Raw genomic sequence first — 25,541 nt, forward strand, 5'->3', positions numbered from 1 at the left:
CCTTTCTTCTATGTGTTGTGTGTGTTTGTTTGAATGTGTGACAGGTGAGGAAAGAGACGGAAATGCCCTGGCGCGCAGTTACAAAAACAATTGTCTCTCTCGGCGTGTCGTTTCTCTTTCTATTATCACTTCCTTTTTGCCTTTTGCCTTTTGCCTTGGCTATATAAGAAACGATCGCGTCCACCACCACCTAACAAAAAAACACGCCACATAGAGACGAGAGTCGGAGAAATGTCTCGGCGTGACGCCTCTGCTTTTTGACTATAAACAAGCCACTTTGGTCCATGCAGGAGAAGATGGTTGGCAGCCCAGCTCTCATCAGAGATTGAATTTTTCTTTTTTTTCAATTCAACATATCGTTGCATCATATAGACAACAGCAGCGGTAGGTTTTAAAAAGATATTTGTATAAATATTTTTGTTCCAAAAAAGAAAAGAAAAAAGAGGATGAAGAAGAAGAAGAAGTTATGAATATATGTGAGCCTCCTCGCCTCACAATGGGTGGTAAAATACTCCTTCGTCTGGATCCTCTTGAATATAACCGTTGGGACCGGGTAATTTATCCCTTTCCTTCCAGCCTAAAAATGCCCCAAAAAACTTTTTTTGACTTTTTGATTCTTTCCAACCCTCTCTCCCTGCTTCATCCCCCTCTCTTCTTTTCTCTCCCCCCTTTACAAAAAGAACCCTCTACATAACACCATTACGTGTATATATGTATAAGATGTGTACAAGGCGACCCTTGTGCCACCTGGTGGTTATGTCTCTATTGGTGCACCGTGTACTCAATTCGATATTTAAAAAAAAAAGTTAAATGTGTTCACGATAATAATATAACCCCCTACACACGCGCATCAGTCAAATAGTTTAAAAAATTTGGTTATGATTATTATAGGCCTGTATTATAACCCATTTTACACATCTTAACGTCACGGCACGAGAGAGTAAACGGGTAGACGAGCTTCTTTGGAGAAACAATAAAAGCGCCAAGGAAAAAGAGCTTCTTCATTCTCTTCCCAAATGTACACACACAACCAGACTTTTGTGTGTGTGTGTGTGTTAAAGCCATCAACTTTTACGACGATTTGATGAATAATGAAAACGGATGATGGCGCTTCTGATAGAGTGTGGCCGCAGATTGACGATTCTATTGAATTCTTATTTCTTTATTATTAGATTTCACGTGTGTATTCTTCTGGGCCGATTTAGAGTTTCAGGATTTGAAAATAATAAAAGGCAATAAAGATTTCGTTTTTTTTTTTTTTTGTTGCTCGGGAGCGCACGGACACACAAATCGACGTCCAGTTATGACTCTATAAAAGGCCCGGTTTTCTTTCTTTTCGCCCGGAGGAAGTCTGCCCAGGTAATCAGTAGCCGAGACACGACGATGTATACAGCACAGCACGTAGCGGGTGAAACGGATACCTAGGCCAAAAAAAATCTTTTAACAAAAATAGAGTTCAAATCAGGTCATTTATATTTGCTCAAGCAAAATAATCAAAGAATTATTATTATTTCCCGTTTGTTTGTTGTTGTTGTTTTTCTTTCAGAGTCGCTGGTTAACGGCCAAGGTGTTTTCCAACTTGCGTCACCGGGCACTGGTCGGGTGGAATTTATCGACCATCCGTGTGTGTATATCTCTGAATATTATACATGCACATTTTCCCTACCGATGCGGCTGCTGTTGTTGCCGCTCTCTCTGCATCTGGCTCCCCTCATTTATGGCCATACGTATACATACACACACACCTGATGTATATATGTATATATATCCCCTCAGTGCGCGCATGGGTTATATTTTGGGTAAAATTTTCTTTTTATTTTCTCCCAAAAGGCCGAAAAAAAAGAAAGAAACGAAAAAATTTCTTTATAAGTTTGAAAAGTTTGTTGAGAGGCTCATTGAAATCATTGCCTTATTAGGGGAGATGCTGGAGGCAGCCCAGCAGGTGCTGGGAAAATGGCCATGGGTCCAGCAAAAGATTCCGCGTGACGACCTTGCGTCTTTGAAGGGGAAAAAGAGAGCGACGATCATATGAGAGAAAAAAAGATCCTTGATGGACACACCGCTTTAGCTTCATCATCACCATTCATTATCGGTTTCATTGGACATTGGATTTTTCCCCCAACAAATTCAATCGAGTCCTCCTTCGGTCCAGCGGGGGGTGCTGCATGACGGAATCCATCGGCCTCTGGCAATCTCTTTAGCAAAACAGAAGCGATTAGTAAAAGAGACTTTGGCATGTGTTGCGGTCATTTTCTTCTTTGCCTCTAGTCTTTTTGTCTCGACTCTGCCATTACCGTTGCTTATTACAGGGTTCCTTTTTCCTTCGTCTGCACAGTTGAGATATTCACGTCACATTTACCCTCCCCATTTGGGTTGTGTGAAATCCTTAAAAAAACTTTCTCTTTCAAAAATAGAAATTATTTTTATTTTTTTGAGTTGAATTATTGACGTCTGAAAATTAAAAAATAAAAGATTGGAATTGGCAAATATTAGAGATGCTGTTTAGTACTACGGACAAAGATGATGAAGATGAAGTCTGTCGTCTGCTATTAAAATTTTAATGGCTCATTATTCAGTCAGTCGCATGCGCCTCGTGGTCGTGACTTTTCGAACGTCCACCAACTTTCTCTTGAATTATTTTCCAATTCACCCAGACTTTTGAGAGTGTTACCTAAGGTATATTCAACTAACTCTGTGATGAAAATTTACTCAGAATTATGGTGGAAATTACTTTTAAATATTTTGTGAAATCAACTTGAAAATGTGGTGAATCAACTTCTGAATTGAGCCATCATGGCGACCGCGTGGTGTGTCGGGCTTTTTCGAGTGTTACCTCGGGTTTATTGAACCAACTCTGTGATGAACACGTACTTTGAATTTTGGTAAAATCAACTATTGAAAATGTGATAAAACTCGATTCTCAATTGAGCCATCATGGCGACCGCGTGGTGCGTGCGAATATTATTTTTCAGTGTGAAACTCTTCCCTCGTATCGACCAGGGGCCTCTTCATCGCTGATTGTTTCTTCTTCGTCTATTGTAAGTCCATTCTTTGAATTTCCCATGTTTAATGCAGTCGATTCCAATATCCGTTTTCTCAATGAGTCGAGTGGCGACTCGAAACTTTTTTTCGGTTGCGTAAATGTGCGATGTGTTTTTAAGAGCCTGCCGGCTTTTGTATGTAATCAGATCTACACACACTCATGAACGAAGGAAAACTAAATTTTTCTGAGAATGCAAACCCTACGTCTTTTCTGCATCACATTTCCCGCGGTCAGTGGCCGGGCGCCATTGAAACCCAATTCTTTTGTTCCCTTCCTTTTTCTTTTGATGTCGTCGTTGGTTTGGAACGGAAGTTCTTGAGTTCTTTTTTAAAAAAATCATTTTTCACTTGTCGTGGCGACTAGTATTGAATACGAAACTGATTATTGTTTACGGTGTGGGGAGACTATGCCGAGTTGTGCAATCTGTCGGCGGTCACGCGAACGGTAAAGAACACGTTGAGACTTTTCCCTTCGTCTTCTTTGACTGCTCTTTAATAGTTATATGGATCACTTAAAAACGCATATAAATTGAAAAAGAAGAGGAAGGAAGGAGAGAAGCGACAGTCTGGTGCCCGGTGTGTGTGTGTGTTGTTTATACGATGCATAAAAATCCGTTTTAACAACTCCATATACTCGTAATTTTTTTTTCTTGTTTTCAAACGCTCATCTTGCTCCGACCGAGTGCTTTATTATATCCTCTTGTTTACCAATGAAAAAGGAGGGGGACTAGACAAACCTTGTGTGTATATATAATAATCATAATAATAGTAATATATCTGTGTGAAAGTCTCTCACTGGTCCGTTGCGGTTGGCTGGCAGCTAACAAAGCCATTCGTCGCGATTTTGACGATCGACTCTTGGTGTACTTAAATAATATATCGTCTGTTTTCAGTCATAATCGTCGCCATTTCAATTCAAATGGGCTTGAAATTATGAGCCATCAACCGGGGAGAGGAACTAGTAGTAGTGCGACACACTCACGGCGTGTGTTGTATATGTATGAAATTCCGGGGATGATGATTATTATGTCCTTTTATTGCACATTTCTTACAGAGGCCGGACAAGATGATTGTTTCTTTCTTGTTATCTCGTTACCGTTAAGTTTTAAAAATAAGAATTCACGAGTTGCTCATTTCTTCGTTACCTTACATAACATTTTGAATGGAAGCATTCCCTATAGGTTGTCGACCTTGGAGCATCTTTTAAACGGTTTTCTTGTCAGGGATGAATCATAACCTTCTTGAAAAAAAAAAGATAAATGAGTGACAGGGTGAATGTGCTGGCTTTGAATAATGCAAATTTGGTGATTTATTGGTCTTCTCTTTTCCAGAAGATTGAAGCAATCCGCGGGACGTAGTACTCTGCCATCAGATAGATAAACCACTCGCAGCGTTGTCGTTAAAAAAAGGGAATTTTGGAGGGGTAGTCACGCGTGAGAATCAGAGAGTTCGTTCGGAGATCGTGTTTGAAAAATACGACGCTCCTTGTTTTCGATCGCTTCGATCCCGTTCCCCAAAGAAAACATGTTTTCCCTTCTTATGTTAAATGCTTTTCTTTTTTCTTTAAAAAGAATTTCGTTGGCGCCGATTTTCGTTTCTTTTTTTCACGACAGACAGTATTGGTCTGCATTTCATTGCAGAGAAATTGTTTCTTTTTTAGTTTTGTGGGATCTTAGAGAGTCTGGTGTCGATTTTATAGACTGGCGAACGAAATGTCAAATGTTATATGAAACCCCCCTATTTCTCATGTGGTGTTTCATTGAATAGTTTAGTCTCTTTTAGTTTGGGTCCATATAATATTGACAGCGTTTTAAACGTTATTTTATTGTGCTGAAATACCTTCACGAGGTGAACCGGTACTACCCTCCACATTGCACCCCTTCTTTTTTTGCTCAACTGCCTCGTATCTTTCATTACCGGACTTGGGGATTTTTTGTTAGCACAGCAACAGCAGCCGGGACTTGAATAAACACAGCGGTCGTTTATTTGCATTGCACACACACACTGCTCGGCTGACATATTGGAAAGAAGAGAGGAGAACATTCCAACTTATGGTAACCATTCGCATGTGGCCGTTGTTCGGCTTTTGTACAATTCTTTTTTTGTGTCCACATTTTGACAAATGACTGTTTACTGTAGGGATGAAACCGAGTTAATAGCGCAGGATGAGAATTTTCATAGGCTCTCTCTCTCTTACTCCGTTTGACACATTTAAGGTTGGGAACGGCTAGGACAAAATGTATTGGGTTTCTCTTGGCTGGCCATAAGTTGCAAGCCCGTCTCTCTTCACCATCCCAAATGCCGTTCTTTACCGGAGAATTTGGTCGTTAAGGGTTTTAACGATCGCTGCTATTGGCTGAAAGTCATGTGACTAGCCACATAATCAGCTTTCCCTCCGCCATGCTGGATGGCCGGACCAATAGGCTGCGAACCCTCTTTGAGCCCCCCTGCTGCGAGCCCTTTCCTTCGAGTCTTTTTGGGGTTGGAGGCAGTCGGGAGAATCAAATGAGTTTAAGTAAAATGCTATACAACTTAAATAACTGTAAATAGTCGAGTTATTTCAAAATTTAAATCAGGTTTCGATCCATTTAGGTTTAAACGTTAATTGATATTGAAAAAATTTTGGCTTTTTCGAGTTTTGAACAATAACATTGGGCGTTCGATTTATTTAAAGCACTTGGGCTTGAATTTGATTAGAATGTTGGCACAAGAAAGAATCTTTTTTTAAACTTGGAATTTTATGATTTGTTTGTTTTGTCGGATTTACTGCAAGCAAATGCAGAGACGCCAGACTTTTTTCCATTTGTAACGGCGTGCTGATCGTAAATCAACGGCTGCGTAGCATATCGCGATCATTATGCCAAGACACGACATTCTACTGTGTGGTGGAGAAACTTTTTGTCCCGCATGCAATGAGAATCGCAACATTTTTCATGCCATAAAAATTCAAGCGCAAAGTTACTTTGTAGCGCAAATCATGCGCGTTAAAATTACATCCTTACTTTTCTCGTAGTCCTATTATGCGGCGGCAGGACCTTGTTTCACGCTCAAATGTTTCTAATTCGTGCCAGTTGTAACATGCGCCATGTAATGTTTACGCTAAAGTTTGAATCTATCCAGTAAATTTGAGCGTAATATTTGTTTTAGTTTGATAGAAAGAAAGAAATTAAAGATGGAAGAGCGGTGAAGTTGTCGCCACCGATGGTACCGTCGATATTTTTCATTAGATAGATCGGCCGTATTTGCGAGTATGATGTGTGGCAAATCGATAGCTAGGGAACGATGTCATGAAACAAAATGAGGATGCGAAAATAAGAAGAACTTGATTGGGGCAAAAAGGCGATACCAATGAAAGACTTTCATTTTGGCTATTTAACAGATGGTTTTGCCCTCCATGATGATCGATTGATCGCAGCTGGCAAATATCAGTCATATTCACATGTGGATATTTGATTGCAATTTTTTATGGGAACATTTTATTACTCGTAACGTAAAAAGTTGCCGTCAATCGATGATATGTAATAGATTACGATATTTCCTTGTACTGAATAGGCCTTTTTCACTAAGAGAGCACCACAAATAGACTCAATTTGTTTTGCATTCGTAAGCGACTGTGTAATTAATTATTAAATGTATGAGTTTTCGCGCAATATCTACGTGTCATTCGAGTCCATCTATTTGAGTGTTGAACATAGTAAAGCCTACGAGACCATTTTTTCAAATATCTATGACATCCAACTAAAATTTGATTTGCATTATTAAGTTAAAACGAATTGACAGCATGTTACCTCCCACTTGATCTACTGTGTTTATAACCAATTTTGGCTATTATTCCGTCGGGTAAAGTTTAAACTTAGCGTTCGTCTAGCCTACGAAGGCGGTTGGGAAGACCTACGACAGGTTAGACAGGGTATAGGCCAAAGAACCAAACGTTGTAGAACAAGTTTGTTAAACAACTTAAAACGTAAATAGAAGGAAAGAAATTTTAAGTTGAATTTTCTTCAATAGCTCGTAAAAATAAGAAGAGAAGACGACATCTGCGACTTGATTCAGCGCCAACACTCAAATCAGCATTCCCGCGGAAAGAGTCTTCTCCTGCTGCGCTAGAGACTAAAGCTAAAAGATAAAGAGAACTATCTTGTGCTAGAGGAGAAGAAGAAAAGCGAACGGGCCTTATACTATAAAGAAATAAATCAATCGCTTCCTTCTTGTAAGTTAACTCTCGGAGGATATGTATCTCTCCTTTAGTCAGCGATTCTTTTCTTTCTTGTTGAAGAGCTTTGAAAGCAGAGAGTCGCCATTGGCTCACGCTGCCATTTCGAGCTCCACCCGGAGATTGTGTTCTGGCGACGGGCGACAAAATTATTGGACACGCTTAAGAATCTCTTCTTAAGTTTAGTTGTCGACTCTCTTCTTCTGTCACCCAGCGCAGGGGTTTTTTTTTTGTCTAATCACAGGGGAAGACGGATAATATCCGCCCAAACAGTCGAGACATCCAACAGCGATCGGACGATTGATGTACACCCAAAACTATTGGAAATCTTTTAAAGTTAGCTAACTTTTATTTTACTGGTGAAAGAAAAGTTTTGGGTGGTCTTGCATTCAAGCAGAGTTCTTAACGTGATGTTGACACACTCCATTTCCTGTTTCAAATGAATTTCTGAATGCAAACGATATTCGGTGATATTCTCTTTTTTTAATTCGAAATATCTTGATTGAATTAAATTAAACTATTTTTTTTTTAAATAGAAGGGTTGGTTGTAGATTAGGTTGAAATATTTCAACAAAGGTAACACGTTTTTCGAGAATGAAACTATCAAGACTCCAGGAGAGTTTCCTTCAGCAATCAAGATGTGGGCGAGTGGTGTAGCAAGGAAAGGATAACTGGTTTAAAAACATAGAATGGCAAACTAGACATCAATCTGCCACGCCAACCGTGGTTAAAAAAAATTCCAAACTAAAGCGATAAGCGAGCGTTCAAGGGGAAAGAAAATAGACCGATGATCTATAGCTCTGACCGAGTGGCGGCTCGTAGACTACTACTACTACGACTGGTGCGCTCACCCTCTCTGCATCGATTATTACAATCATAGGCGGGGAAAGGGAGGAAGCGTAATCCTTACTTGTTACTATGCAGGGTAAATTTTCGCAAATTTTCTCACGTCACTTGTATTTAGAACTATTTTGCAACTTTTCTTGAGCTGGTGCCAACTGTGCGTCCAACTAGAGTGTATGTATGTTTTGAACTGGAAAAACATTCCACCCTTCAACTTTGTGGCACAAACAATATTTTACCCTCACTAACAAAAAAAGTAACGGTTGGCGTGTCTTTGTCTTTTGTGTGTTGTTGTTTGTTGTTTCATATGCGGAAAAAAGCTTCAGGTTTACAATGGGGTTGCGTCGCGGTCATAGAAACCTGCTCCTGCCTACCCCGCGTGTGTGTGTGTGCGGCGCTGTGTTATACCCGCCGTGGCAAACACGCTGTGACTGCTTTCGCCATTGTAAAATGGCTTTAAAAATGGCAAAACCTGTCTTAATAGTTCAGGTTTTTCCCCCCTTGCACGACGGCCGAGAGTGGTGGCCGGTTTTCCTAGGTGGTAAAAAGACGAAGATGCTGCTGTGGTTGGGGATTGTTGTCTGTTGTGTGCGCGTTTCGCTTGCAATAAAAACCGGACGGGTAATGCGTGACGCGCCGCAAACCGGACGCGACAACCAACACATTCCCGCAAGAATGCAGCGCTTTACCACCAACCAAAAGTTTTGGCTGACATTGAAAGGCTTCTTACTAGTTTATATAGTTGCTCTTAAAGGCCTTGTTTTCTTTTTCTCTTTTCTCTTGAGAAAATGTCGCGACTGTCATATATATAAAAACGACGACGATGAGCGCCGCACCATTTCTTTGTGACGTTGGTTGACTTTTGAATTTTGTTGACAGCCAGTGAAGCTATGGCCGGCAGATGCCGAGGAGTCGTTCTCTCATTGTGTCCACCTTTTTTTCCCCCCAAGTCACAGCGAGTGGTCCAATTAAAAAATGTTTCTTGAATTCTGTTGTGTTTGTGTGATTTACATTTTGGGTTCGATTGTTTAATTTACGATTTTCTGTTTCTTCACAGGGGATCTTTGGTCTTCGCTGGACCTCGGCTCACAGGGAATCTTCGGTCTTCGCTGGACCTCGGCTCACAGGGGATCTTCGGTCTTCGCTAAACCTCGGCCGGATATCGCCGGATGTACAGCTACCGGTAAGTCAAACTTTCTCCTATTGGCTGCATGTAGCTTGTTACGTCATCATTATTTGCGGATGGATCGATTTTAACGGCGTCTTTTTTGGCCGTTATCTGTAACTATTTTAAGTGTGCGTTCTCGATGCTCACTTCGATAAAATCATGTCTATATTTACCTGATTTGTCGACACATCCTGGTGGAACTGACATAACTGACGGCAGTGTCTGTTCTAACAATAGGTTGGCAAGTTTCGTCCTTTTTTTTATTGCCTTTTTCTTTGGTAAAAGGGCAAGTTTTTGGGCCAAATTTAATATGTCTCCCAGATCGTGAATCATTTTTCCTTTTTGGTTTGGAGCATCCCCTTGACATTTCTCTTTTTCCCCGTTTGAGAGAGTCGACTGCAGTCGTGGCATTGGTCGATTCCTTGGGATACGAAGTTCTCGGAACAGAGAAGACGTCGTTTTATATGAAGCAAGGATTTATTGTTGTAAAATGATAAATAATTTCAACGGGTTGTCTTTTGGATGGATGTGAAAATGTCCAGAAGAAAGATGTCTTAATGACGTTCGTGCCAGGGGGGTCGCCGTTTTGGTTTCACACGGCTCGCCAAATTTATAACCTCCCCCCCCCCTCCTTGCTATGCCGGGTAAAGTTGAATAGAATTATTCAAATCGATTTGCCTTGGATGCAAAGTTTTTTTCCTTTCGTATTTTTATGTCAGCCCATATGGGCATAAATTAGTCACAAAGTTGAGCAGTCGCGCTTTGAACACGCCCACAGATTAGGCTTGTCTCTTCATTACAAAGTCAAATTTTTTGCGAAGCTGTGTTAGTTATTTCTTTGTATTTTTTTCTGACACGCCAGCGCCTTTCGGTTATATTTTTTAGGGCAGCCAATGAGATTGCAGATAAGGTTAGGTTCGAAACTTTTCATCAATATTAATGTGATAGAAAACCCCTTAAATTTACTGCAACATGTCCCGGCTGCCTCGAATCCTTCACACAAGTATGGCGATTACCATTTCAAATTACTTGGGTTGGGAGAGACTGTATGATTTACTATCCGCCCCGATTCATTCGAGATCCTGCCGTCTTTACACTTTTGATATTTTTTCTGGAATCTCCCAATGATTTATGCCAAAGCGGAATTTAATCGCCTCATTAATTCTTTTTTACTTATAATCTATTCACGGTTCCTTACTACACTATAGGCGGATGTTGTTGGTGTTGTTGTTGTCCTTGGATTCAATCTAGAAGAACTATTTTCATCGTTTTTCAACCAATACCTTAACTTGGGATCTGTATTATTTCGTGTTCCATCTGGTCTAAACTTTGATCAGTTTTCCACGAGATCTTATGCAATTTTTCTTCATTTTCATCTCCAATTGTGGAGCTAATTTCGGCGCTAATTCCAGCGCTAATTCCAGCGCTAATTCCAGATTTAACACCAGAGGTCCAATTATTTCAAAGGATTTATTTCTGGTTTATTATCTTGGCAACTTTTGTGTTTTTATGTTCTTGGAAATTTGTCTATTTTTACCATTCTGAAAGCATTCCGAGAGCTAGGATGCATATTATTATTTTATTAGTATCATTCTGTTGAACGAAAATTGTGCAATTATCCTTCCATGAAATAAACGTAAATTGAATTTAAGGTTTACGATCTTTTGTCTAAGATTTTGCCGTACTAGGGAATTGAAATGAAAATGAGAAACGCCAGCCGTTATTCGTTTATTTTCAATTTCTCGCAGGCCTATAGGCTCTAGTTTTTAAAAGATTTTAAAGAAGTCCCATTATCTCAAATGGCTGTTGTAATGCCGACGCGTTTCAGCCATATCCTCTCGTCTTTCTTCTTTTTTTCCAATCAAGCGCGGCTTCACAATTGAGAAGTTTCCAGCTGCCACAGTATCTCTCTTCTCTCCTTGGCGGCTGTTCTTTTCTTTCCAACTGGGAAAAGGTCGAGCCATGGCATTGGTTGAAGTGCCATCTTGACTCCAGCTCCTCCTCAAACGAGAAAGTTTTAAGCGTCTCTGTCGAATCGGTCGGCTTGTTCCAACTTCGTTATCTTGCAACTCTCAAGAGATTCATCTTTGAATGTCTAAAATTTAAAAGTAATTCGTGTTAGATCTTATTATATCACTTCCCTCCCGCATGGCTGACGAGGTTTGTGTCAGTCTAGCCACTCATCCTCGTTCTGTTTAATACGAATTTTGTTTTTTATGGAAATGGCGTAGAGTGGTAGGCGACTGTCCGCCGCTTTTTACGGGTCCACTTCAATCAATCCAACGGGAAATGAATGTTTCCGTTGAAAGCGAATATGATGGCATTATACGGTTGCACAGCTCTCTCTAGACGAGGTCGTCAAAAGCGACGGTCGGGCACAGCTGCGTCATCCCTTTCAATTCCATTTGCCACTCGGAATAGACACGCGAATTGAATGCATTTCCCCACTTAACCAAAATAATATTGTACATTTATATCCGAGGCATGACTAACTTTTCCACTTAAAACTCTCCGTCATCTTACAACAATCTCATTGCTCTGCTGTCTGGCAAAAGATAATCATTTTCTAACATTTTTTTTTACAACCGAACTGATTCTTTTTTTTTCCTGTTGTGCAGCGGTCAGATTCCGTTTCAGTCAACTCTTCTGAGTGAAATTGCAGGGAGCGAAGCATAACTCTAAACCGTTTTTCTTTCTCTTGTATATGAATCTATACGATATCATGTTTTACGATTGGCAGTGGCGTCCTCCATTCCTTTGTGGCGTTTGTATTCAAGTTGAAGCGGCCCCGAGATAATTGGCTTGTGTGGAAGATCCGCGCCGCAACGCTGTGAACTTTTCGGGGCCGAAATTAGCGGGGTCTCTGAGCACCCAGGAACAGATGGGTTGTGTGTGTGCTTGACCATCGAAATGCTGATGATGCGCTACGGAGGAAAGAAAAGACATGTAAGGACCGCACATTAAGGGAAATATAAAAACAGTTTGAAATTGCAAAGCGGCCGGCTGCGGCGGCTTAGAATAACAAGGCGAGAGCGAAAGAAAAATAATAAAATAGGAGAAAAAATTTGTGAACGAAATGGGAAACGTATTCTTTCCCCCTTCGTGAACAGAACTGTGTTTTTTTTTGTATATTTAAATTTAATGTTTACAGTTGAAGGGCAAAGCGCTGTTGACCTCAGCTGTGAAGCGTAAGGAGATATGCGTGTTCAAGTGGCATATTTACTCTGTATCTACGCAAGAACAACCGCACCAAAATGGAATTTTGACCTTTGATTCTCGTGATAATATTTGTTGGTGTTTTGGCGCCGCTTGGGATCCTTGAAATGAATATAATTTTATCATGGAAGCAAGGGGGGGATTGAATAATCGATGATTATGTATCTTTTGCATGTATATTTCGTATGGAGGAAGCTCAAAAAGATCTGGCCAGTACTAAATCTCGTTGGAGATATTGAACGTGCATTCCTGAATCAAAGTCCAATCCATATAAGACGTTATTCCTTTTTATACGTTTTATTTTCTTGCGGCAACATCTGTGTGTTTTTAAAGAAGATTCTCAGCGCATCAACGTGTTGAGGATGTGAAGGAGGAATTTGAGTTGGGATCGGCTGTCGACAGCATCGATTCGACTGCATGCTGAGAACGGAACGAACAGTTGATTATGCCTACGAGAATAGAATTCGGTCCGAACAAGAATGTTGCGTTCAACGCCCATAACTCTACGCCCTATTAGCTTTAGCTATTTTGCTTTTTGGAATGAATTTCATTAACTTTTCTTCTTTTTCCTCTGAACACTGTTGAAATATTTGCCGTCGTTGAACACTGATGAGAGAAAACATTTTTTGTATGTAGACTAATAAGGAATATTTGATTTTAAAAACCGCAAGCTTCATCTGTTTCGAATTTCGCTTCTACTTTTGGAGTTATGACTTCCGTGATGTGAATAATTCCCAAAAAGCAAACCAAATTCTTTTTGTTTATTTTATTTTTTTCGATTGAATTACGATACAATTTCAGCTTGAATTATTTGTTTGAAAAATCGTAATTTTTTTATTTGCGATTGTGGGTCTGTGAAGATAGGAATTGATTTTTTTTTTTCGTTTGCGATTTGAATTATTAAAGCTATTTGAATTTAAAAAGAGGAAATTGAAACTGCCCGACGGTTTCGACGTAAAACTAAACAGTTGCTGTACACAGAAAGAACATTTTGGTGAATAATGGGCTTTCTGCTTATGATTGCGTAATTTTTTTTCCCACTCAACAAATTTACTTCTCCTTATTAATATATTGCGAACTATCTTTTTATAACCTTGTTGAATTGTAGTTTTTTGTTTGCGTGGTAACACTGTAGATGTAAAGATCAAGGCCTACACCAGCTGAGATGGGTGGAGAGGACGTCACAGTTATTTAAACTTATCTTCCAACGCGACGTTTTACACTTGAATAAATACGAGATGGAATCTTGAGATATATTGCTGTTATGTGGCATCCAATTTTCTTCGTTTCCAACTAGACAGTTTTGATTGCACGTCGGAATATAGTTGGCAAGAGGGTACTTTGGTCGTAGATTCAATCCAACCCAGCACATGGCTCGAGAGATTGATACATTAGATAAGATACTGTAGCTCGTATTTTGATTCGCTAGACTCAATCCTGACGTTTTGCTTAATCAACATACGATCTGCATTTTGGTTGGAATGTTTCGTCGTAAGATTTAAAGCTCGATGCATATTTTTTAAAATATCTTACGGCGACAGTCTCCGCCGGCTGCGCCTGGAATTCAAAGCTTTTGAAGTCAAACTTGACCTTTGCTCGTTCTGATTCAGTTTCATCAATTTCTTTTTCCGTTTAATTATCTTCGATGGAATTTTTAAATGCTTCGTAGAGGAAGATTGTTGGATGTTCCCAATTCATCACTTTGTTTGTTCTCAGAAATTTATAAATAAAAAAAATTAAAATGGGATACGCGCAACACGAGTAGTATTCTTAAATGCTTCAAGTTTTGAAAACATTTATATTGAATCAAAATTGTTTCAAAATAATTCACATTTTCCCCTGCATAGTCTTGTTGATTTTACTCCATTCAAATAATTGGAAACAAATGTTTTCATTTAAAGTCAACTTTAAACACAGAAAAGTTGTAGGCCTTGTCCATCCGTACGACGGGGTTTTGTCTGTAGGCCTATGAGTGCTTCTTGGGAGTGCATAAGTTTCATTGCAGTTAACTTCTAAGTCAGTTTTTATTTGTCAAATATTTTTTTCACCTAACTTCAAAGGAAATGGAAGTAATTTTCGTTAAATTACTTCCATTTCCTTATTCTAAAAATGGTGACTTGAAATGGAAAATCAAGCCCAAGATATAATCGAGCGCTTCAAATTTCTGGGATCCTTTGATTTGTTTAAACAATCATAATTTTATACATCGAATTTTATTTTTAAATGATCGAAGCTTCAACTGTGAAGCATCAATATTAATGTAACATAAAGCAGTAAAATAGCAAATGATTTCTACATTTCCCCGACTATGTAGAGTGTCATTTCATGGAAAGGAAGAAAGCTTGTAGGCCTACAGCGTCTGAATCTCAAACTGTTTTCTTCCTTTTACCTCGAAAAATGTAATTTCTTTCCAACTTATTCATTTGAAGATTGTGTTTTATGGCTTGATTGAATAATTTCGATTGAGTTGTTTAGCATGTCGAATTTAATCGATTGCAGACATGAGAAGATAGGCAGGACGTATCTTGGAAGCTACAAGACAGTGTCTTTCGATTTCTTGCGTAACCTTCGTCTATGAAGGTTTTCCAAGTTTCAAGAGATTCAGTTTAAATGTTATACTCCTTAACAAAAAAACGTTCGTTTCGCCCGACGATATTGTACTTTTGTTAGGTCATGCGGTTGAGCCTGTGAAGACGATGATGGCGTTCTATAAATGGACGGGAAACAAAATACTTGATAGGCCATGCCGATGAGTCATTTTGTGTCTTTCAATTTCCCCCTTTATCCCCCTTTATTTTAGTTTAAGATTAAGATGCTGCTGCACGAGAGTCTGTGAAGATAAAACGAGACAGCGGAGATCTTATAGACGTAACGAGATGGGAGAAAGAGCAGCAGCAGAAGCCATTGAAGGGATTCTTCGGTGCACTTCCATCTGATGGCCATAACTTGTGTGCAATCTCTGCAAGAGAAAAGTCTTGTCTTGGCATCTTCCCTTTTATTTTACAAAGAGCGACAACAGCAACAGCGTATCTCGTATTTTTAACTTCCCAACAACTTTATACGGCTTCCGCATGCGACGACTCGGCCATATTTTCCTCCGCCTTGCATTCCGAATGTTTGTTGTGTTTTCTGCGTTTTCTCATCTGGGGCTTTCTCTCACCAGTTGTCTATTGACACGTGACGAAAATCACGTTCCAGTAGGCTATATAGGCTCGCTGAAAGATTAGGCACGTAACGGCCAAAAATCTCTTTAGAATAACAGTGGAGCCAGATTTTTGCATCCAAAGCCTAAATAAGCTCGAGGTGGGAGCGCAACGGAAATGATGTCGATGAAAGAGCTTTCCAAGTCATGACTTTTCTTCTCCCACTTGGTTTCCTTCAACAAGCGACTCGTCTATAAACGGCTGTCTTTATTTTTCACGATCAGCAGGCTTGCGTTATTCATCTAACGCGTATTTTCGATTTAGTTTGGTTTTGGGGTGAATAGTTTGGAGGGATGATAAAAAAAGAAGAGTGAAGCTTGACAGTTGGTGGAGGAAACGGGGCGCGATTCTTTTGGGAGCTTTAGAACTGGCAACTTTAAATTCCCTGGAAAGTAGAATTAGATTTCAGGCCTATTACATATCACGCAGAGACGACACGGGTTGACCTTTTGCCAGAGCTTTTGAACCATCCATGAATCAGGACAAGAATTTTATAGTTTTTCTTTCTCTTTTTTTTTTTTTTTCTTTGGGTGGGAATTCGGGACGGGCCACCAACGGCAGGAACGAGTCTGCGATCATAAAAGGAGTGAGAAAGAAGAGAAGAGAGAAAAAGAAAAGAGATGATTTCAAGAGATGCCAGATAAAATATGTGTTGGCTTTTTGTGTTTGAGTTTGAGAAGAGAACGCGAGTTTCTATTCGGCGTTCATGTTTTTCCTTACTTTTTTGGGTGGGGAGGAGGAGGAGACCTATATGAAGGCAAAGACCCAGACGAATCCTAGAGAGTCAATCCGAATCAGTTGAATCAGTCACCGAATCATCAAGCTGTGCTGCTGCTCAACTGAGCTCAATGCCGACACCATAGAAAAATACGAATTCCATTTTTAGTGCTACTCCTGTTGCTGGTGGTAATACCTAACTTTTATCATTCTTATCGTTTGTTCAGCCTGGAAACTTTGTATAGGATCGTAGTCCGACTGGTTTCTTTTTCTAGACATGTTTTTGGCCTTGGCTTTTCGATGGGCCCATGATTCTCAACTCGCAGCTGGACGCTAGACCCTATTGTTAGCTATTTGAACTTTTGAACTGCCATGGAGATTGGAGAACGATCTGACTGGTGGTTTTTCTTTTCTTTTTTTTTTCTTCTCTTAGGGATTCGTCAGTGTTCATAGGCTACTGGTGGGGGGGTTGGGAGGTTGAGGCAGTGGGAGTTCGTTTAGGAACAACGCCAAGAAGAAGTATAGGGGGGCGTTCGTTTTTGTGTGCCTCCTGCATATGTCCGAGGCACCGGGGTTAAATATATATAAGAGTGTCAAAGCGTTCGGTTAGACTAAGTAGTAGTCGATCATCCCGTTTAGATGCCGGAGCACACATCTTCGATCGGTCGATCGAACATCAAGCCACCATCGATTGTCCGGTTGATTCGAGCCAATCGAACTTGATAGCGCGTCTAAAATATTGCAAGGTAACATTTTCTCTTTTCTTATTTGATGTAAAATCTCAATTTCGCTGCTATCGATCGTTGTCCGTTATGTAAGTAAAAAGAGAGAACAGGACACTAACCGAAATCACGACGGTTGCGCGTTCAGTGTCAAGAATAGTTTGCGCCTTTTTTTCCTCTTTCATTTGGGTTCTTTTGTAATGTCACGTTTGTATGTTCCTTTGCGAATTGATATCGGAAACTATTTTTAGAATTTTACGCGGCTTGATAACATTTTGATTCATTAAAAATGTCCTACGTGTTGTTTTATCATTCGTGTAAATTTATCCGATTGAATTACTGTAAAGTTTATTTGCTGTTTCGAATTTGAATGATCCAACTGAAACGTTATTTCATTAAATAATTTGAAATTTATTCGCGCAATAGCCTCCGAGTGCCTACTGACGAATAAATTTGAATTGTTTCTTCAAAATTTGAGAGATTTTACGTAGTCCTTAATTTGATTTGAAAAAGTGGGAATTTTAATTGAATTTACTTCGATTGGCTAATCAATATGCGCATATTTAATCAGTCTTAAAATGTGTCCGCCATTTTGACCTCAAGCCGAATGCTTTGCGTCTCGTCCAGATCTGGAGGAGTCTAGAAGGAGGCTTTGGCTCGGGTTATGCTGAATGGAGAGTTGCGATTGGCCGTCCGGTCACAAAGATGGCGGCCAGCGGGAGGGCGTAGATGATAGTCTGGGAACAAACGCTAGTGCCTGTCTGGCTCGGCATTGGCCAGCTTTGAAATCGGATTGGCTGGCCTGGTTTCTATTCTAAAGCCCCCCTACTGTTTTCCTCTTTTTACTGCTTTGCAGCCCAAGGGCTTTCTTGTGTGTTGTGTATCTATGTTGTCTTCTCCGGCTTTGCTGGCCGGCTTGAAAAGGATATAGCTTTCTTTCATTACCCACTCTGAAAGTTATTGGCTGAGAGAGCGCGAAGGGGGGAGCTGCACGTGTAAGGGGAGGGAAGGCCATAAAATGTAGAAAATAGCGAGTCCACTACTGCCAGAGCCCCTTTTGACATAAAACACATTTTCTATAACTATAATTTTACGTGGGTATAGAAAAGAAAAAAATGCACGCCAGATGACGTCACTGATCCTCGGCTAGTCCTACCCTTTTCAAAACAGAAATATATATACAATAAAATAGAGGCTCGAGTCGTTGCGACTATCCGATTTCTCCTCTCCCCCTATTGTCCGCTAGGAAAGCAGGAGCAACAACCATTTCTGCATTCATAGAAATCGTTAAGGGAACTGAAGAAGAAGAAAAGAAAAAAAAATCTTGCGCATTTTTACATGGGGGTTAACTTTCTCCGACGGAGGGGTGATTAACCGTCGACTGCAGCCTTACTCCTTCTTCCTCGTCTGATGTGTTCCGACTGTCGAGTTTGGGGATGTGGAAAAATAAAAGAGGCAAAGGAAGACTTATTACTTGTATAGCTGTTGTTCGTTTTTAAACTTTGAATCGGAGTGTATACGAAATAATAAAAAAAAGAGTGTAAGGTGCCGAATAGAAATCAGCGTTCGCATGACAGGTTCTACATCAAGTGGAATTTTCCCAGGGATGGAGTAGACGAGGTGGTAAAAGGATCATTTTGAGCTTCGTAATTGACACGTTACGTACGGAGGTAACAAAAAAGATTCCATTCCGCTCTTTTTTTTAAAGAGAGACGAGAGAGAAAAGGTACCCGCTGCGTGGCATTTATCGTCTAGTCTTATGTGCTTAAGGCATCAGTCGAGGCTTATTTTCTTACTTTTTCCCTTTTTCTTCGTTTTTAAAGACTTGAAAACCCATTTCAGCTGGAAAGGAAGGATGTAAAGGCCATTCGGTCGCTCTGCTGTTACTGGGATCCTTTTGATAGCCAAAAAGGGGGGAAAAAATAGAAGTAGGTGGATTAATAGAAAAATGTTTCTAGATGGAAAGGAAATGGATGGATGTTGGAAGTATTTCTGGGATAGCGTCGGCGTCGGCGGCGGTGGGAGGCCTGCTCACGCGCGTCGCCCACGTCGCTGACGACGCTCGGAAAATTGATGACCCGCACTTGATGTGTGAAAAAGTAATTCAGTTTGAAACATGCACGTTCGTATATTATTTCCCCCTAGCTACTTATTCTTTCTCGGCCGGCTGTCTCCGGCCGTCTGGCTGGGCCCCCCACGCATTGTGCTTATTGGCTGGTCGGCAACACGGCCGCTTCCTCTTTTTGTGTGCCTTACGTGCTGCGGTTTGAGAAATGCGCGGGGGAAAAAAAAAATTTTCTTTTTAGACGAACGAGGTTTTTCCATTATCCTAAATCGCTTCTTCGTTTCTCAGGCTATCGCTTCCGTTCTCTTGTCGTTGGGCGGTTTCTAGTTCACTTAAGTCGCGTTTCAAGTACTCTGCTTATTCGCTCCGTTCATTGCTTTTATAATCATAGAGAGGCGCGCAATGGAGCCTACAGAAACAAGAAAGAATACAAAAAAGAAAATCGAATAAAAATTCTCCAAGGTTAAAAACAAAAATAACTTGGAAAATTTCTCTTCGATTTCTCGTTTTCCCCCGTTTCCTAGTTAATTTTGTTGTTGAAATTCATTGGCGCTTGAACCTTTGAACTTTGTAGTTCGACGAGGAGAAGTTTGTGGGGCAATCATGAGAGAAAAAGAGGCCCAGCGACCAATCAACAGCGCACACTGCACGAGCGTGCGAGTTATCTCGTCGGAGAAAAGGCTTTGATTAAGTTGTAGCGTACCGCGCTTCACAGTCATCCTTATACGGTTTCTGGAAACCGAGAACTAACACTAAACTGCCTTATAAGGAGAGCGGTGTCGGAGGAGTGTGGGGGGGGGGGGGTTATATACTTGTTGTTTGGCTGAAGGATTGGAGAGTTTGGCTAGAAGAGAAGGAAAGGTCCGGTAATTACGTTTTTCTTTGGCTCTCTCTGCTGTCTGCCTTAATTTTTTTCCTCTTTTCAAAAAATGAAAGATGAGCCAGCCAGTGAAAAAGCGGCTTCGATATAAACGAGGGCTGATTGTCTGACTGGAGAGAAGATAGAAATTGTATAGAAGCTTCGAGAATGAGATCTTAAAGACGTCCGACGTCGCCCAAAAAAATGAAATGTAATGAGAGGGTGGGTGGAGGGAAGACAGCTGCATCAATGACTTGAGGAGGATGTGGAATAGAATAAGGGAGGAGTAGGAACGTCAAGACACTGGTAGTAGACTTTGAGGAAAAAAAAAAGAAAAATAGCTAAACTTAATGATAGTGCTAAAGGGAAATGATCTATGCTCGAATACTTATTATCTGTTCTCTTGGCTTCTTCTCTCAGAAGAAAACTACGTGAGCTATTAAAAAAATTGTATTGAAATTAGTCTTTACCGCAACACGCAACGATGGAATGGAAACAACCTTTCCCAAGGTCTCCTCCTTGGCCAAGTTTGCTTCCAAATTAATTATTTTTCTCTTCTCCACGTCCTCTCGTTCGCTTCTCTTATCTTTTTCTCTACCAATTTGTGGTCGCCGGCTTTTTCGCGGTTTTCACGCCGATTCCCAATCAATTTATCTGTCGGTTGCACGGGGGATAACAAAACGTGGTTCACTGAAACTGGTCGATGCAGTCACTTGTGAAGGGAAACGCAAACTGACCGGCTTCGATTCGCCTGCAAAGTGCTGCAGCTTCTTCTTCTGATTTTTTTCGACTTTGAGGTAAAAAAAAAGGCCACAAATATTGTTGCGTGTGTGTGTGTGTGTTGTCTTATCTGCTGTGTGCGGTTTTATGGCGGTTGGCGAAAAAATGCTGTCCCGTCTTGGCATTTTGTTTCGAGTCACCGCTGTTTTGGTCAAAATAGGAGGGCACGTATTGTACGACAATATTGGTTTCGCCTGTTTAGTTATTTTTTTTTCCTTCTTTCTGCCTATTTTTATTGCGCGTGAAAGTTTGAGTTTCTTCTAGGGTTAAAGAGGAGGCGACGTTTCGCAGGCCCGATGGAAAAAAACTGCGACATTCGACACAGCAAATAGAAGAGAAATCGTCCACAAATTGCTAGGCTTGCTTACTTTCCAATATAACCGGTTTTTCGCTTCTTCCGCCAAAGTTCCTGTGGGTTCTGTAGGCCTAGCGATCGGTCGAGAGAGTAGTAGTAGGCCTATGGGTTGACCGTCGACCCACCGGGCCGACCGGAGAGGACGTAAGAGAGAGAGAGAATAGGCCTACTCCGTTTATTGCAGACCCTTTTTTCTGCATGCCCTGTTGTAAAACTATGGGTAAAAGGTCGCATCTTACCCCTTTATTTTCCGAGTGTCGAGAGATTGCCCAAAAGCCTCTGCAATAAAAGCTGCTGAAGTTGCGCAAAAAAATCGTTTTTCCCAAAGTTTTCTCTTTCTCTTTTATGGCCGCGTGCTGGTGGATATTTCATACAAACAGAGGCCGCCGCGAGCTTTGGCCTACATAAGATTTTTTCTTCTTCTTCTATCTGTCGTTGTTCTTCTTCTTCTTCCTCCACTTGTAAGGTTGTCTCTTCTTGTCTTTTCCATTTTTTTGCCGTTTGTTATAGGTTGTAAAAGGGTTGGCATTTGCTGTGAGAGACACACAGGGCACTATAGCGAAAGCAGTATAGCTATATACAATATTGCCGTATAATGCCGTCTATATTGCAAGTCTTCTTCTATTTTTTTTTCTTCTTCTTCTTGTCTCCTCAAAAGTTCTTCCTTCCTTCTCTTGACCTGTGCGTGTCTCTGCTGTTATGCGCGCTCGACGGTTATGTGGCAGTAGTAGTTCGATATGGCACTTGTGATGCGCCAGCTGTGTCCTGATTGTGTTCCGCTGCTGTCGTCGGTTCTTGCTGAACGTGTCCGTTGCATCGTCTGTCTGCCCGTGTCCGTCGTTATACGGACCGCGCCGTTTGCTTTTTTTCATTCGCCAGAAGAGTAGTTTCTCGTCGTGCTTTTTGATGAGTCGTGTCAGTAGCTGTTTGTCCATTACCGCCGACGCAACCCGACCGAAAAAAGTCCCAGAGACTCTACTGTAACGAAAGAAAAAAGAAAAAACAGTAAGTCTCTTACGTGATTCGAAAATTCCAGTTATTTCTTGTTCGTTTTGTGTTTGGCGTAGGCCTTTTCTTTTCTTTCGTTTGCCGTAGCGACGCCATTTTGATCCATTACGTTTCCTCCAATCGGCTTTTTATTTTGTGTGAGGTAGTTGTTGTCGATTGAAAGGTTTAGAAATATCACCGAGCTCACAAATCCGGCATCCGTTTAGTTTTGTTTATAATTCTGTTCGGTCGTTGCTTTTGGCGTACGTGTCGCAGCTACTGTTGTTGTTTATCTTTGGAGGCATTCAGATCGCGACCGGGCGATTGAAACGCGAGAGAGCAGCTGCGTGAGTGTGCGTTGTTTGAATTCGGCGACTCTTTTTTCCTTTAAAGCTACTTTTATTTTACAACAGTTACAGGCGACAGACGTGGATAGGTTCAGGAAGCTCCTCGATTTTTCCTTTTATTTTAGAATTTTTTTAAAAGATAGAATAAACTTTGACCCCCTTATTCTTAACCGTGGCGACGCTACGAGAGAAGAATATAATATTGTAGGAAACGACCTTAACAGCCTTGCCAGGAATAGAGTCGGCCTGTAATAATTTAGCGTCGGCTTCTATCTCTGTGATCTAATCAACGGACAAAGTTTGGAAAGGGTCGATCTCTCCTTTTTTCCTTCGTCCCGTTTCATCCATCGAATTTAACACGCGTTATTCTGGGCGTTTACTAAATTATGTTGAAAGCAGTATAGCTCCGGCCTTTTTTCTCCCTGTGAAGAAAAGTAAAAAAAAAAATCGTTGTGGCGAGAGAGAATTATACATCCCCTGGAAAGAGCCTTTGATAAATAACTCTCCAATCAAGCGGTGCGGCTGGGATGCTCCCCGAACGAATGCATTTTAACTAGGAATGCATTCCAATCTGGCAGACTCTACTACTACTACCAGCTAGTTCTTTCTTTCCTCCTCTTTCTTCTTCTTCCTCCAGTTTTCAGCTCTTATAAATATGTAAGCGGGCGCTAAAGAGATGGAGGGGGAAAAAATAAATAAATATAAAGAGAGAGAAATAGGCGAACGAAACACGCCAGTGGCCCATTGTGAAGCTGTCAAATTTGTTTCTGGATTGTATATATGTATATTGGACACGCGGTATGTGTGTGGAGAGTGGCCCCTTTTCTTTTCCTCTCTCTCTCATTCTTTTCTTCTCATTCCTTTCCCGCGACGTGCTGCTGCACGCACGCCTCGGAATAGTGGTATAATAACTCTAAGTAGTTAGAAAGGAAATACCATAAAGGAAGATGATGTTTATATTTGGTTTGGATGTTTCTTTGGAGCCGTTCCAGCCGGAGCGCGTAGTGCTGAAGGAGGAGAGTCACACCAGCACGACCTTTTGGAAGAGCAACGAAACAGAATTCCATACATGTAAATATAAACGCGAGCGCAGCTTGCGTCTCTGAGAGGTTTTCTTTTTTTGCTCTCGCAGCTGATTGGATTCCTCGAAGGAGTAGACAGCTCTGTGTCTTTTTTGGTAATGAGATAACCAGAAAGGACGTCAGCAGTAGCAGCAACTCAGATGCTGTTACGTTGTGGACGAATGACGCTTGTAATCATTGCCAATGTATCAATGTCATCCAGTTGGCAGCAGAGGAAGTTCTCTGTAGGATTCAGCATTTTACTGCTATTGGCGGTGGTTGTCTTGTTAGGCCTACGCGAGGTCATCGAAGCCGACTGTCGTAATTCTCTGCTTGACTGGCGTCCAATTCGCTTTGATGAAAGATTTTTGATCGAGTGCTTTTTTTTCCATCTCTGTTATGTTTCTGTTGGCAGGTCAAAGAGAATAAGTCAGTCGGCAAAAGTTGCCTCTTTCTCCTTTTTTTGGCTTTCCTCTTGTCTCTTTTTGATTGTCGGTCGTATATTTCCCCCGTGGAGAGAAAGAGAGAGACAAGAGACGCAACGATATAATACTGCCGACGTGAGGGCCATATACAGGCGAGCTATCCGGCAGGGAGGACCTTGGTCTTCCCTCTTCTTTTTAGCTTATTCTCTTGTGTTGGAATCATCTCTCTCTTGCCGATTCGGACGATGATTGGATCCATCGGGGTTAGAATGATGATCGACTGGCTATGGTGGGGAGGCGAGTGCGCTCCGCTCCGGGGGGGAGGTTGGTGGTACGACGAGGGGGGGGGGAGACGGAGGGAGGGGGGGTTTAATCACGCTCCACGCGCACTCTCTTTTCTTCAGTAATACTTTTTCCTCTCTTTTCTCCTTCTCTCTCCCTCCGACTCTCCCCCACTCTGCTTGTTCCCCATTGGATGGCGAGGTGGATGGCAACGACCGGCTCGTCAGCCAATGCCCTCCCGGCATGACGGGTGCGAGATCCCGACCGAGAGAGAAGCGGCGCGTCCCGAAGCCGGGGCTTTGCTTTGCTTTTTTAGCCTTGGCCAGCAGTGAAAGGGGGCAGCAGCCAGGGCAGGCACGCAAAGGCAAGGCTGTGGCACGCAGCTTTTTTGAGTCTAGTCTCTAAACGAAGTCTATAGTAACGGCTTCTTCTTCCATCATCATCGACCCCCCTACGAAAGTTGTCTGGCCGAGATAGTCTTGGGTCGGCTCATCTTCCACGTCGACGGCCTTGCCGTTTAGTCTCTCTCTCCTTTTCGGTTCCCCCAAACTTCCCTTGTCTTGTCTGCCCGTCTCTATTTAGACTTGAACAGTCACGCGTCCAGGACGCGTTCTCGTCTTGTGACAAAGACCAAGAGGCCGACCCAGCCCCAGTCCAGCCCAGCCGCCACGTAGACCAACACAAAACACAAACAACGTCAGTGTCGTCGTCCATCACGTCGTTGTTGTCTTTTTTTTCTCTCTCGCTCGTATCGTTGCCTCGCCCGCCTATTCGGGAAAGAGAAGGAAAAACGTTCAGATTCAAATGAAGCGCGACGTGCTATTGAGCGACAGCCAGAGGAGGAGTCGCCCCTATACGCCGAGGTAATCTCATTTCTTTTATCAAAAAAACATGGCGAACGAACAGGAGAAGAGGAAGACGAAGACGAAGAGAAAGAAGGAGAAAAGATGTATAGGGTAAAATAACTTAAGAAAACGAAAACCTGCTTTTTCTTTAGATGGTGAGGATTTGTGTCTTGTGTGTGTTTTTGTGTGTTTTATCTTTCTTCCTTCCTCTTGTTCGGTCACAATCCGATTAGAATCAAAAGGAGGACTCGCCAAGGCTTCCTTCTTCGTTCGTCCCTCTCAGCTTGGACGTGGCATGTCTGTGTACGTTTATGGGTTGAAATCACGTCGGGAATCGAGAAATATTTCTTTCTATTTTTGTATTTTCTCCTTTTATTTTTGGTTGTTGTTTGGTTTGGCCTATCACATAAC

General features: G+C 41.4%; 1 protein-coding gene and 1 long non-coding RNA gene across 4 annotated transcripts in view; one reads left to right on the top strand and one right to left on the bottom strand.

Annotated features, from left to right (window-relative positions):
- The first annotated feature begins 2,562 nt into the window (after positions 1-2,562).
- LOC124199975 (homeobox protein abdominal-A homolog) overlaps positions 2,563-25,541 on the top strand; it is a 78,166-nt gene continuing 55,187 nt past the window's right edge. The window contains exons 1-2 of one of the 3 annotated variants that reach the window (XM_046596052.1): positions 2,563-3,038; positions 9,156-9,281. The gene's annotated coding sequence lies outside the window, so the exon portion shown is untranslated. The remainder of the gene's footprint in view (positions 3,039-9,155; positions 9,282-25,541) is intronic. The other 2 variants (XM_046596056.1, XM_046596053.1) reach the window with 2 other exon arrangements.
- On the bottom strand, positions 11,963-20,749 carry LOC124199988. The gene is made up of 2 exons (XR_006877120.1): positions 20,519-20,749; positions 11,963-12,190 (listed from the first exon to the last, which is right to left on the bottom strand). It is a non-coding gene; the product is annotated as an uncharacterized LOC124199988 (long non-coding RNA).

The sequence above is a fragment of the Daphnia pulex genome, chromosome 8, assembly GCF_021134715.1.
Source record: "Daphnia pulex isolate KAP4 chromosome 8, ASM2113471v1".
Taxonomy (NCBI): domain Eukaryota; kingdom Metazoa; phylum Arthropoda; class Branchiopoda; order Diplostraca; family Daphniidae; genus Daphnia; species Daphnia pulex.